General features: G+C 53.7%; 2 long non-coding RNA genes across 2 annotated transcripts; both read left to right on the forward strand.

Moving 5' to 3' along the window:
- Positions 1-504: 504 nt before the first annotated feature.
- LOC109495808 lies at positions 505-6243 on the forward strand. Its single transcript, XR_002739302.2, has 3 exons — positions 505-811; positions 3514-3574; positions 4061-6243. It is a non-coding gene; the product is annotated as an uncharacterized LOC109495808 (long non-coding RNA).
- Positions 6244-6934: 691 nt separating this feature from the next.
- Positions 6935-10753, forward strand: LOC123382878. The gene is made up of 3 exons (XR_006591986.1): positions 6935-7532; positions 8240-8446; positions 9357-10753. It is a non-coding gene; the product is annotated as an uncharacterized LOC123382878 (long non-coding RNA).
- Positions 10754-11198: the final 445 nt, after the last annotated feature.

An 11198-nucleotide genomic window follows, 5' to 3' on the forward strand; every position in this document is an offset into this window, starting at 1 on the left:
TACAGGTGAGATGGGTTTAAAGGTCCACCTCTTTAAGATGAACTTTTCAATGGAGAGGGACAAAGCCACTTTTGGTTTGGAAATTATAGGTATTTCGATGAACAGCACACACACACACACACACACACACCCCACTGGTTAACGCTTTCTTTACATTTTGGCCTCCTAAGGTACTTTCCAAATAAAAGGCAATCCAGAGAGGAAACCTTGGGCCGTCTGCCTTGATTCACACCCTCCTACAGATTGCTCCCCGTACAGAGATAATGAGGTTACGTGCAATGATTGTATCTTATAAGTGTGTAGTTTTATTCATTGTCCTCGGTGACCTGCCATCTGCCCTCAAGCATACAGGGCGCTCTTGTAACTTGGGAATCTTCAGGGATCACGAGACCTCCTCCTCCGCTTCCCCAGAGGGCACAGTGGGAAGGAACCCAGCCTATCACGTGAAAATGGAAACACGGTCTTACCGTGAACTGACTCTGCCCTGCTTTTTTCGGGGGTCCCGCAGCCACCCACGGAAATAATCCCTTTGGAGAACGGCTTTTCTGTCCTTCGCACCTGTGAGGCCAAGACTGGCCGAATGTAGCAAATTTAACGTTTATCTCATAATTTCTTTCTACTGTATTTCTTACATTACTTTATCTTTTACTTCCCCCCCCCTTCCTTCCTAAGTTCACCCTTTGCTCAGGACGTCGCAAGCCGAGTTCTACAAACCTTAAGATTCAGAACGAGATGTCTCACTTAACCAATTCGTCTTTGCTGCTTTCACAGCCCGCGTTTCGAATTGAAGAAGAAACTAGAAGGAAGGAAGGTTAGTGGGAAACTATTCCAGAAGAGCTGGAGGCTTTGAGGCCGAGACCCTTCATGCCTATGTGGTTGAATAGACTGTTTCCTGGCGAACGTGTTTAGTATCCACTGAAAAGAGAACCTCCCCCCCCAAGGAAGATCAAAAGTCACTGCCCCAGGGGTTTCCTAGAGTTGAGCCTTGCCTTACCCGTGTCCCATGCTGGCACTGGCAGAAAGCCCGAGTCCCTAATCACAGCAGGGGACGCCGGATCCTCAGCTCAAGGCCAAAACAAAACGAACACACAACCTTCACACAACCTTCTAGGAAAGACAGAGTTTTCCCCGTGCAGATTTAAGGTACAGTTTTGGACTCGGCCTGGGGTGGTCACAGAAAACACGTAACGAGACCCTTTCACTGAGAGATTAAAAAACTGGAGGTCAGCCAACCAAGTCAGGTGGCACGAAGGCCATTACCACGTCATCGAATGTGAACCCACCGCCCGCTTCTAGCGCTGCAGGACAAGGGCTCATCCCCCGCGGTCCGCGACTCGTGTTATTTCCACCTTCTGGTGCGTGCCCTTGTGGCAAGCGCCTTCCTGCTGCGGTCCTGGCTTTATTTTAGGAGGCGGTTTCTGTAAACGCCGCGGAACCAGAGCTGAATATTGTCTCGGGCCGGTTCCCCAAGAAGCAGACGAGATTTGCTGGAGGAGGGCTCTGGGCAGGTGTGCTCGCGACCCCTGGAAGGAGGCACGGGGGGGCAGACCGGGCGGAGGGCGAAGGTGGACGGCGGTGCAGCTGGGACAGGGGCCTCGGCCGAGCTCCCTGGGATCCCTGGAGTCGGGGAGGCTGGGACTTTGCGTTTCCACTAGACCCCTGGCTGCCGGCGGCTTCCAGGGCGGGGACAGGGCAGCTTCCTCTGGCTCCCCCCGCGGGCAGCCAGAACCAGTGCTGTGGTCGTGGGCTCCGGCTGCAGCCTCCGGCCAGTCCCCGTCGTGATCTGGTGATTCAGAGGCTCAGGGAAATGCCTTTGTCCAGGCTGCTGCAGGATTTGAATAACCAAGCTGAGCGGCCCTGTGTTTTGGGTTGCATTAGCTGTCCTGAGCGCGAAGGGATGAAATCAGGAAGTGTCTTCTTAAGGGAGACCCGGATAGCGAGACTGAGCAGGGAAACCTGCATATAGCGGGGCTGGACTCACGGCCCCCAAGAGGGGCCTCTTTAAGCCAGACCCACCTCTGGGTCTCCCACCTCCTCCTGGAGGTTGGTTCCTGGTGGGTCGAGTTGTACTTCTGCACGCTGCCACCGGGCGGCAGTGTTGTGTAACCTTTAGCAGCAGGTGCTCCGGAGATCAGACCCCGTTTCCACCCTGTTCACGTCACCTAAACCGCGATCACCTCATCTAGAAAGCGGGGATAGTAATATCGCTTACTTTGCACGGCCGTTAGGAATATTGATTGAAATATACTTGAAAGCACCTAGATGAATGGCTCGGAAATAGCTGGTCACTCAGGCCAGAGGGTGCTATGGAAAGCGGGTCCATCTTGAATGTGAGTGACAATCCTTAGCAGGTTTTCTCAAGAAGGATGCTGTCTTTTCTGTGACTGAAAGACAGAGGTGGGAAGAGAGACGGAGTGGGTTGGATGATGGACGAAAACCCAGCTTGAGAATGGAGATAAACTGAAGAACGGCTACTTTTATTTTTTTATTTACTTTTATTAAAAAATGTTTAATGTCTATTTATTTGACAGAGAGAGAGAGAGAGAGCAGGGGAGGGGCTGAGAGAGACAGGGAGACACAGAATCAAAGCAGGCTCCAGGTTCCAAGCCGTCAGCACAGAGCCCGACCCGGGGCTCGAACCCACGAACTGGGAGATCATGGCCTGAACTGAAGCCGGACGTTCAACCGACCGAGCCACCCAGGCGACTTAGAAAAGCTACTTTTAGCCAACAATACGTAGGAAACAAGCCGCACAGCGTCATTGACCTGGGGGTATTTGAACAGCACAGCGTCATTGACCTGGGGGCTGGGCAGAGGAACAGCATTTGCCTCGTGGGAGGTGTATGCTTTGGGACTGAATTGGGATAAACCAGGCTGAAGGTGTAGGTCGAGCCCTTGATGTCATGACCCATCGGACACCAGGCTCCCAGTGCCTGCACACCTCCGCCCATAAAAAAAAAACATCCTGGCCTCAGGGCCAGGGTATGGAGGGTCCAGGCGTCAGAGACACAACTTGCGTGCTGCACCTACACAGACGCGACTCCATCTGCCGGAGCCACTTCTGTCCCCCGCGATGGTCAGCGAAGGCTGATCGTGTCACAACGACCCGACGCTTTTTTCTGTCTCGTCCCCTCTTCCCGCCCTCCTGATGTCCTGGTGAGGGCCGCTCTCCCCTCTTACCGCAGGCGGGATTCACTCAGTACATCGTTTCTGTTTTCCCTCAGCGGTAACAGAAATAGAGGAGCCAGAGAAAGCTGGGAAGTTTCTGATGGTGCAGAAAACCTTAGGGATCAAGGACCTTTTGGCCCTGCAGACGTCTGTCTGTGCGACTTGTCCCTTGTCAAGTTCAAAACTCGAGTCTCCAGAAGGACGGAGAAGCCTGGGGTTGCCTTTCGTAACACACAAATGGCGTGACAGATTATCACCATTAAAAATCCATTAATGCATGATTAATATGAATGTTGGGATTTAAATACCCGAATCACCATGCTGCTCCCTCTGTTCTTGTCTCAGCACCGGATGGTTCCTTCAGACGGGCTTCCCCGGGGGTGTTTAAAGGAGAACTTAGCGTCAGGTAGGATGATCGTTTTTATTTATGAAAAATAAATATTTTTCCGGCTGCCGTCACCCCCACCCTCACCGGCCATGTTGATAGCTGTTCGTGTGAATGGTATTGGCCAGATGTGGGGGCCCAAGGAGGAGGGCAGAGCTGCACAAGACCGTGGGGCTGGCGCCTCGCCCGCTGGGGGGGTGGGTGGGCGGTATAGACTTCACGCACAGGAGGGGTCAGGAGGCGAAGGTAAGAGAGGCCCAGATCGTCGCTGATCCCGGATTTGCTGAGGTTGGATTCGTCATCCTGCCCCTGGGTGGAAAAGGCCAGTGTGACCTTGTGACCGCACGCCTTGTGTTTTCTGGTGGCAGGGACGCTTGGTCCTCTGCAAACGGGGTTATTTTTTACACGGAGTACATGGGAATCACATATTTCACAAATTTGCATTGAAGTCTTAAGATAGTCTAGCCCCTGTGATGATTTTCTTTTTTTACTTTTGTTTTTCAACAGAATGGATTCAGTTGCTGCCCCCCCCCAGGGTTTACATTTCGGTGAATAAGGCAGACAAGACATCAGGCCGCATAAATCGGTGCATCGATATGATGGCGTGATGATGCTGATTATTGGTAATGGACTGCATCTGCCGAGAGCCGTGGGCCCTCAGTCACTCGGCTCAGTGCTTTAAGTGCATCGACTCTGTACGGTCGAGAGCACCTGCGTGGATTCGGTGCTCTAGGTTAAGAGACTGGCCCCAGGTCGCACGGTTGGGGGTGCGGCAGGACGTTTCACGCGTGCGGCGTGCGGCCAGCGCCCGGGTGCTTCTTTGCACGCTATTGCCATTGGAGACGTCCCGGGTGTGTGCGGATGAACGGGAGGCGCAGTCAAGCCAGAGTGAGGCCGGCAGGGTTTGAGCGAAACTCAAGGAGTGGAGTGGGAACTAGTGGGATGCAGGACGGCGAGATGGATGGAGGGGGCCACGCGGGCTCAGGGCGGCCTGGAGCTTAGTGTGCTGGGGTCCGGGGATGCGGGGAAAGGCCTGGGAGGAGGTGGCCGGGGGGAACAGAATGGCGACCACACGCCGCAAACACGCGGTCCCAAGCTCGCGAAGAACAGGCCCTGAGAACTCGGGCAAACGTGTGGGATGCAAAGGCCGGGAAAGCGTCAGGGTCTCCTCTCAGGCTGACCTTTCCCTGCTGCCGGTCAGTGCACGGTGAGCCGGCATGAGCAGGGCAAACCAGACGGAATCACGGAAGGAGGGAGGAGATGCGGAGGAAAAGAACAATTATGGAGCGACTCTTCCCTGGAAGGGTTTGCTAGGTCTCAACCTCGTCCTTCTTGAAACTCTGGCCTTCAGGGCCTCCGGAAGTCCCCCTGGCCTACGCTTCCTCCTGGGCCCGATGGCTTACTGTCCCAGCCACGGGGGCCTGTAGGCCCACCGTCTCCTCACTCGCTGGCCCCGTCCTGGCTCTCGCCCTGTTCTCCACCATCACCTGCCGCTGGAGTCATCATCAGGAGTCCGGGTCATGGGCTCCATTAAACACCTGCCTTTGCATACCTCACAGGGGCCCACCCCCAAGGACTCTCGCACCCCCCTTTCTCTGTAATGACCCCCCTCATTATGGCTTTATAGCAGACACCTGCCGTGCTCGTGGATGGCCATGGCCAACCTCTTTTCATACTTCGCATGTAGGAAGTTCACCTCTGCATTCAGAAGCCAAGCTCTCCAGCCCTGTCCCACTCGGGAAGCACACCCCCGGGGGGCGAAGGCTTGCCAGTCCCTTCCTTCCGAGGGAGGCCTGGTTTGGAGGTCGCCAGGCGAGCCAGGCTCCACGCGGGGCTTCGGGCCGGCTGATGCAGCTGGTTTCAGACGGGTCTGGGTTTGGGGGACAGCAGCAATGACAAGATGGGATCCCTGCCCCGGAGGTGACGTCAGGACTCACAGGTCTCACGGCAGGCGGGTCTCCACATCCTGGGTGTGGCGCAGAAGCGCTGAGCCCGCGTGGAGCTTTGCTGCCTGGTGTGGCGCGTCCTTGAAGGCGTGGGGGAGGGGAGGTGATGGAGGCACAGGGGTGGGTTTCCTCTGCCTTTGACTTGACTGCCCTTCAGCCTTCCCAGCGATCAGCAAGGTTCATAGTCCCTTCTAAAGCTGCTTTGTATATGTGCACTAAATCATCCCGTTGCACATCTTTAAAAACATCACACGGTACCAAAAAATTTTTTTTGTTTTAGATAAAACAAAACGTTGCCGAGCAGACCCTTGTTCGCAGCGGAATCTCCAACGGTTGGAGACTTTTGCCTCCTTCCCCGCTGGTGGAGAGTCGAGCTGAGTGCCAGGCTGCCTAGCGGTGAGGGGTGTGGTGGGCATAGGCTTCAAAGGGCGGGTTTACTTCTGTTTTACCGTCCCTCGAGGCTGTGTCACCTGGTGTCCCTGAGCCTGTGTTGTCCCTCTTAAGCCTCAGCCTCCCCAGCGGTTTCCCTACCAGTCGATTAGTGACAGTGCCCTTTATGCCACGGTGCCCCTGGCGGGGTCCCCAGGCTGTGACCCAGTGATCCAGCTGACGTGACTCAAATCCTGCATAGCGCCTGGAAGTCTCTCAATAAAGAATGTCTGTCCAGGGGTACCTGGGTGGCGCAGTCGGTTAAGCGTCCAACTTCAGCCAGGTCACGATCTCGCGGTCCGTGAGTTCGAGTCCCGCATCGGGCTCTGGGCTGATGGCTCGGAGCCTGGAGCCTGTTTCTGATTCTGTGTCTCCCTCTCTTTCTGCCCCTCCCCCGTTCGTGCTCTGTCTCTCTCTGTCCCAAAAATAAATAAAAACGTTGAAAAAAAAATTAAAAAAAAAAAAAAAAAGAACGTCTGTCAGCACGCAGCTCGAGGCCCCATCTTCCTGACCAGAGCGTGAAGCTCCGGTCTTGCCCACTGGGTGACTGGAGCAACTTCAAGGCCGTTTCTTTGTCACTCTCACCACCACCACGCCCTTGCAGCCAGCACAGCCTCTCTGTCCCCCCCGCCCGTGCACCCACCTCCCCGAAGTCCTCTTGTCTCTGTCCTTCGGGGAAGCATCTTGTTCATGTTTGTTTATTTATTTTGAAAGAGAGAGAGAGAATTGCAAGCAGTCTCCATGCTGTCAGCACAGAGCCCAACGCAGGGCTGATCCCACGAACCATGAGATCATGATCTGAGCCAGAATCAAGTCAGACACATAACCCATGGAGCCACCCGGGCACCCCAACATTTTTTGTAAAGTTTATTTATTTTGGGAGACAGCACATGCAGGCACACATGCAGGCACGCGCACACACACACACACACACACACACACCAGCAACGGAGGAGGAGCAGAGAGAGGGGGAGAGAGGGAATCTCAAGCTGGCTCCAAGTCAGTGCAGAGTCTGACTCGGGGCTCGATCCCATGAACTGTGAGATCGTGACCTGGAACTGGATCAAGAGTCGGACGCTTAACCGACTGAGCCACCCAGGGGCCCAGGGGAAAGCATTTTCAAAGGATATCCACCCACAGTCTCTTTGAAGTCTGGAATCCAGGTTATCACCACCCCCCCACCCCAGGTAAAACTGTTATTTGTCACAGGAATATCGCTACTATATACCTACTTCCGTCGCGTTGGTACTGATGGCTCACTTTGATTGAATGGCTGCTCCCCCACAGACTCTAGTACACGGTCTGGACCTGCACGGACTCATCCGATTCCAATGGTATCCTTCAGTGCAGGTTGATAGCATTTTCCCCGCTTTACGGTCGAGGATGTAGACGCTTTAGGGAGGCTATGATTTCCCGGGTGAAACGCGTATATGTAAATTGCCTCTACGTCTGTCTGACTATATTGCTGTCAGCCTTAGGAGGCAGGTTGGCATGGCCTGAAATCCTTGGGGGATTCGGAAATCCTGGAGTGAGGATGGAGACCACCGCTCTCGCCCGGCAGGTGCCACACAGGGAAAACAGCGGGCGGGCCTCCTTTACACAGGGTGTGTATCAAACAGGAACCCTTCTGAGGTATCGCTTCCTGAAGCAGTTTTCACTCCGGTCTTCTGCACCTCTGATTTCCTACCCCTGCCAGATCCTTCTCAGTGGCGTGAAAACATCTGCCATGTCTCCCTGGCTGGGAAAGCAAGCAGACCCAGAAAGGAGCCTCTCAACCCCACATCTCCCTCCTGCTTCCAGCACATTTGCTGGCCCCTTTGCAGTCCAAACACTGGGTTTGCTAATCTCCTCCCTCATCTCTCTGCCTCTCCCTCAAGTTCGCCCTCGTTAACGGCACCCAGGGAGGCCACACTGCCAGCCTGGCATTTCTGTAGGCCTCGTCTTGCCTGGCATATTCAGAAACGGTCTTGCCTGGCATATTCAGAAACGTGAGTGGCTTGGTCCCTTTATCTCAAGAACTGTCCCCTCTTAAGACCTCGTCCTAAGAGACTCTTAAAAACTGATAACAAACTGAGGGTTGATGGGGGGTGGGAGGGAGAGGAGGGTGGGGGGTGGGCGGTGAGGAGGGCACCTGCTGGGATGAGCACTGGGTGTTGTATGGAAACCAAGTCGACAATAAATTTCATATTAAAAAAAAAAAAAGACCTCGTCCTGGTTTTCAAACCCTCCCAGAGGGAGTGCCCCCCCCCCCCCCACTTGGCTCTAACTCCTGCTATGCATATGCTAATGACTCACAAACTGGTCTCTCCAGACTAGCATTCTCCTGGGACTCTGCCTGCGCCCCTGAAAGGACGCCCTTGAAGCTCCCACAGATGTCTCAAGTTCACACTTCAAAATGCAAATTCCCGGACCCCCGACACACTCCACACCTGCTCCTCTGACATCCTTCTCGCTGCTCAGTCCAAACACCCAGCTGCTTCCCTTAACTCCTCTTGGACCCTCCACATCCACCCTCTCTGTAAGTCCCATCTGGTACAAATCAAACCTGTCTGATGCCCCATCGCTCCTTAGACTCGTCACCGGCACGCGCCCAGACCCGGGCACCCGCACCTGTCACCTGCGTCACAGCAGCCCGTGAACCGGCCGTGTGGCTTCCGTCCTGACTGCGCCTCGGCATATTCTCAGGCAGCCGGAGAGATGTGCTTGAAGACATGGGCCACATCCACCGCGTGGAACCGTCTAATTCCAGAGAGCAAGTTGCTTACGGGGCCTTCGGGAGCTCGTCTAACTCTTCCTCTCTGGCTTCCTCTCCATTCTTTCTTCCCCTTGTCCCCTCCCACCCACCCATCCACGCCGATTTTAACCCCCTGGAATGTTCTGGAAACACTCTTGACCAGGTGCCTGCACGTCCCGTCCTCTCTTCTGGAGCCGCGTTCCCTGTGAAGCCGTGGGCTTGCCTTCTTGTCCCCAGTCCTCTGCGCACATTTGGCTCTTCCCCTTTCCCATCTCCATCTCTCTACCGTACCAACCGCACCCGTTGCTGTGCTGGCTGCCCATCCCCGCTACGCCTTCCGCGTGGGCTCAGTACCATCCAAGCTGTTTTTTAATACTTGTCTGTGTGTTTCTCGTCAGCTTCTCCTCCCGGCAAAGACGCTCTGTGTGAGCTTACTTCTTCACGGTGCCAAGAATCATATCATATCTCTGGCATTTGTTAAATATTTGTTGCATTTAATGAAATGGGGCAACAAACCTCTCATCCAGGCTTGCGAAAACACGCAGGTGTCTGCCTGTCTGTGAGCGTGTGTGCGTCTGAATGACAAAAGCCAAACTTAAGGGTTGCAGACGATATTATTCAGCTGCATCACCTAAACCACAGACCTCTGTTAACACGCAAGTTCCAACTCCTTTGCTATTGTTGTTTCCTTCAGGGGCTGAAGCCCACGGAAGTCCTGAGCGCTTGGTGGCCGTGGCATGAAGGACCCAGCTCCCAGAGGAGTCTAGAATTTGTCTTGCTGCCGTGGATCCAGTTATGCACATGTAACTGCTGATGTTTTCTGGCCCCTCCTATCCCTCCTCCTGATAAATTCCCTGGGTTTGTACCATGGGCTGCCTGCCTCTGCTTCCCTGCTGGACATTCAGTCCTCCCGAGAGTGAGATTCTCCAAAGCTTAACTTGCCTGGCAAGTCCTCGACTCCCACCCCCTCACCCGCAGCCCGATTTCTTGTGCACCTGCTGCTAAGTAAGATGCTTCTGTGAGAGGTCAGATGGCTTGAAGTCTGGCCCCGATTTCCTCCTGACTCTGAGTTCTACATCCTGCCTACACTCTTGGTTTAAATCAGCATTACTTCCTGCCGCATCGGATCGTCCCTGTCACTGATACATCGTAAGCCAAACTCTCTTTTGCTCAGGGGGGCAATTGCACAGAAATCGAAATAGAGCGAGGGAGCAAGCTGTGCAGACGTTCCCGGCGAAGAGAGGTAAATGGTTTAGGCAAAGAAAAGAATGGCTAATGTTAGAATTTGAAGAGGGGTAGATACTGGGGCGGACGGCATCCTTTCACATTACAGTCAACAGCACCAACGTTTTCGTTTGTTTTGTTTGGTGCTTTTGTTTTTGCTTTTTTTATACAGGGAATCATTTTATACTTTTTGCACACCCAAAAAAGGTAGATATCAATAGAAAGAGCACGAGGCCTGCCTTCGGAAGCCTTCGACTTTATACCTTCCTACTTCCCCTTACTATCTGTGTGGCCTCGGGTGTGTCACTGCACTTGAGACACCGAATTCTACCTGTAGCAACGGGGAGATGATAACAAATGAAACTGCTGTGTGTCAGGCACACCCCGCCGAATGCTTACGCCCCCCGTCTTCCAAGCAACCCTGAAGGATGGAACTACTATCCCCATGTCAGAGGTGGGCGGGTCGTTTTCCTCTGCGTCGGCCAGGCCCAGTGAAAGTGCTTTGTGAATGGTAAGCCACCTGCCAGAGGTCAGTCACACGCGAGGCCAGGTTGGTTCCCCGCTTCCCAGACCAGCGCGTGCGCTCCTGAAATCACGACGCTGCCAGAGAGATCCGAATGCGCTTTCTTTGGGCGTGAATGTTACCGTTTGACAAGTATTTAAAAAACAGTTTTTAAGGAGGCAGATCTTCTGGAGTACAATGCAAATTGTATATGTACAAGATGAAAACAAAACTTTGGAGAGACAGCGGGGCCTTTGTCTCCTTATACAGTATATAAGATGTCTCAGAATGTGATTGCTATTATGTAAGAGGCTTCTATGAAGATGAAATTCTTAAGGAGAAGGGGGAAACAAACAAAAAACAAGGAACTGGAGGGGCGCCTGGGTGGCTCAGTCGGTTGGGCGTCCGACTTCGGCTCAGGTCACGATCTCATGGTCCATGAGTTCGAGCCCCGCGTCGGGCTCTGGGCTGACAGCTCAGAGCCTGGAGCCTGTTTCAGATTCTGTGTCTCTCTCTCTCTCTGCCCCTCCCCCGTTCAAGCTCTGTCTCTCTCTGTCTCAAAAAATAAATAAAACGTTAAAAAAATTAAAAAAAAATAAGGAACTGGATGTCTACATATTGTAGATCCTCCACAGATGTGAGCTCCTCTTCCTCCTTCGTCCCCAGGACTGGGGAGCTTCAATGGCTTTATCACTCCAAGGATTTCAAATGGGTGTGTTAATTTGAAAATAGTTCTGAGAAGAGTTTGAGTTCCCCCTTAGGATCTGGACGCGTGGAAGGAGTTTTCCTGTCGTGAGCTGCCTGCGGGGA

The sequence above is a fragment of the Felis catus genome, chromosome F1 (assembly GCF_018350175.1).
Source record: "Felis catus isolate Fca126 chromosome F1, F.catus_Fca126_mat1.0, whole genome shotgun sequence".
Taxonomy (NCBI): domain Eukaryota; kingdom Metazoa; phylum Chordata; class Mammalia; order Carnivora; family Felidae; genus Felis; species Felis catus.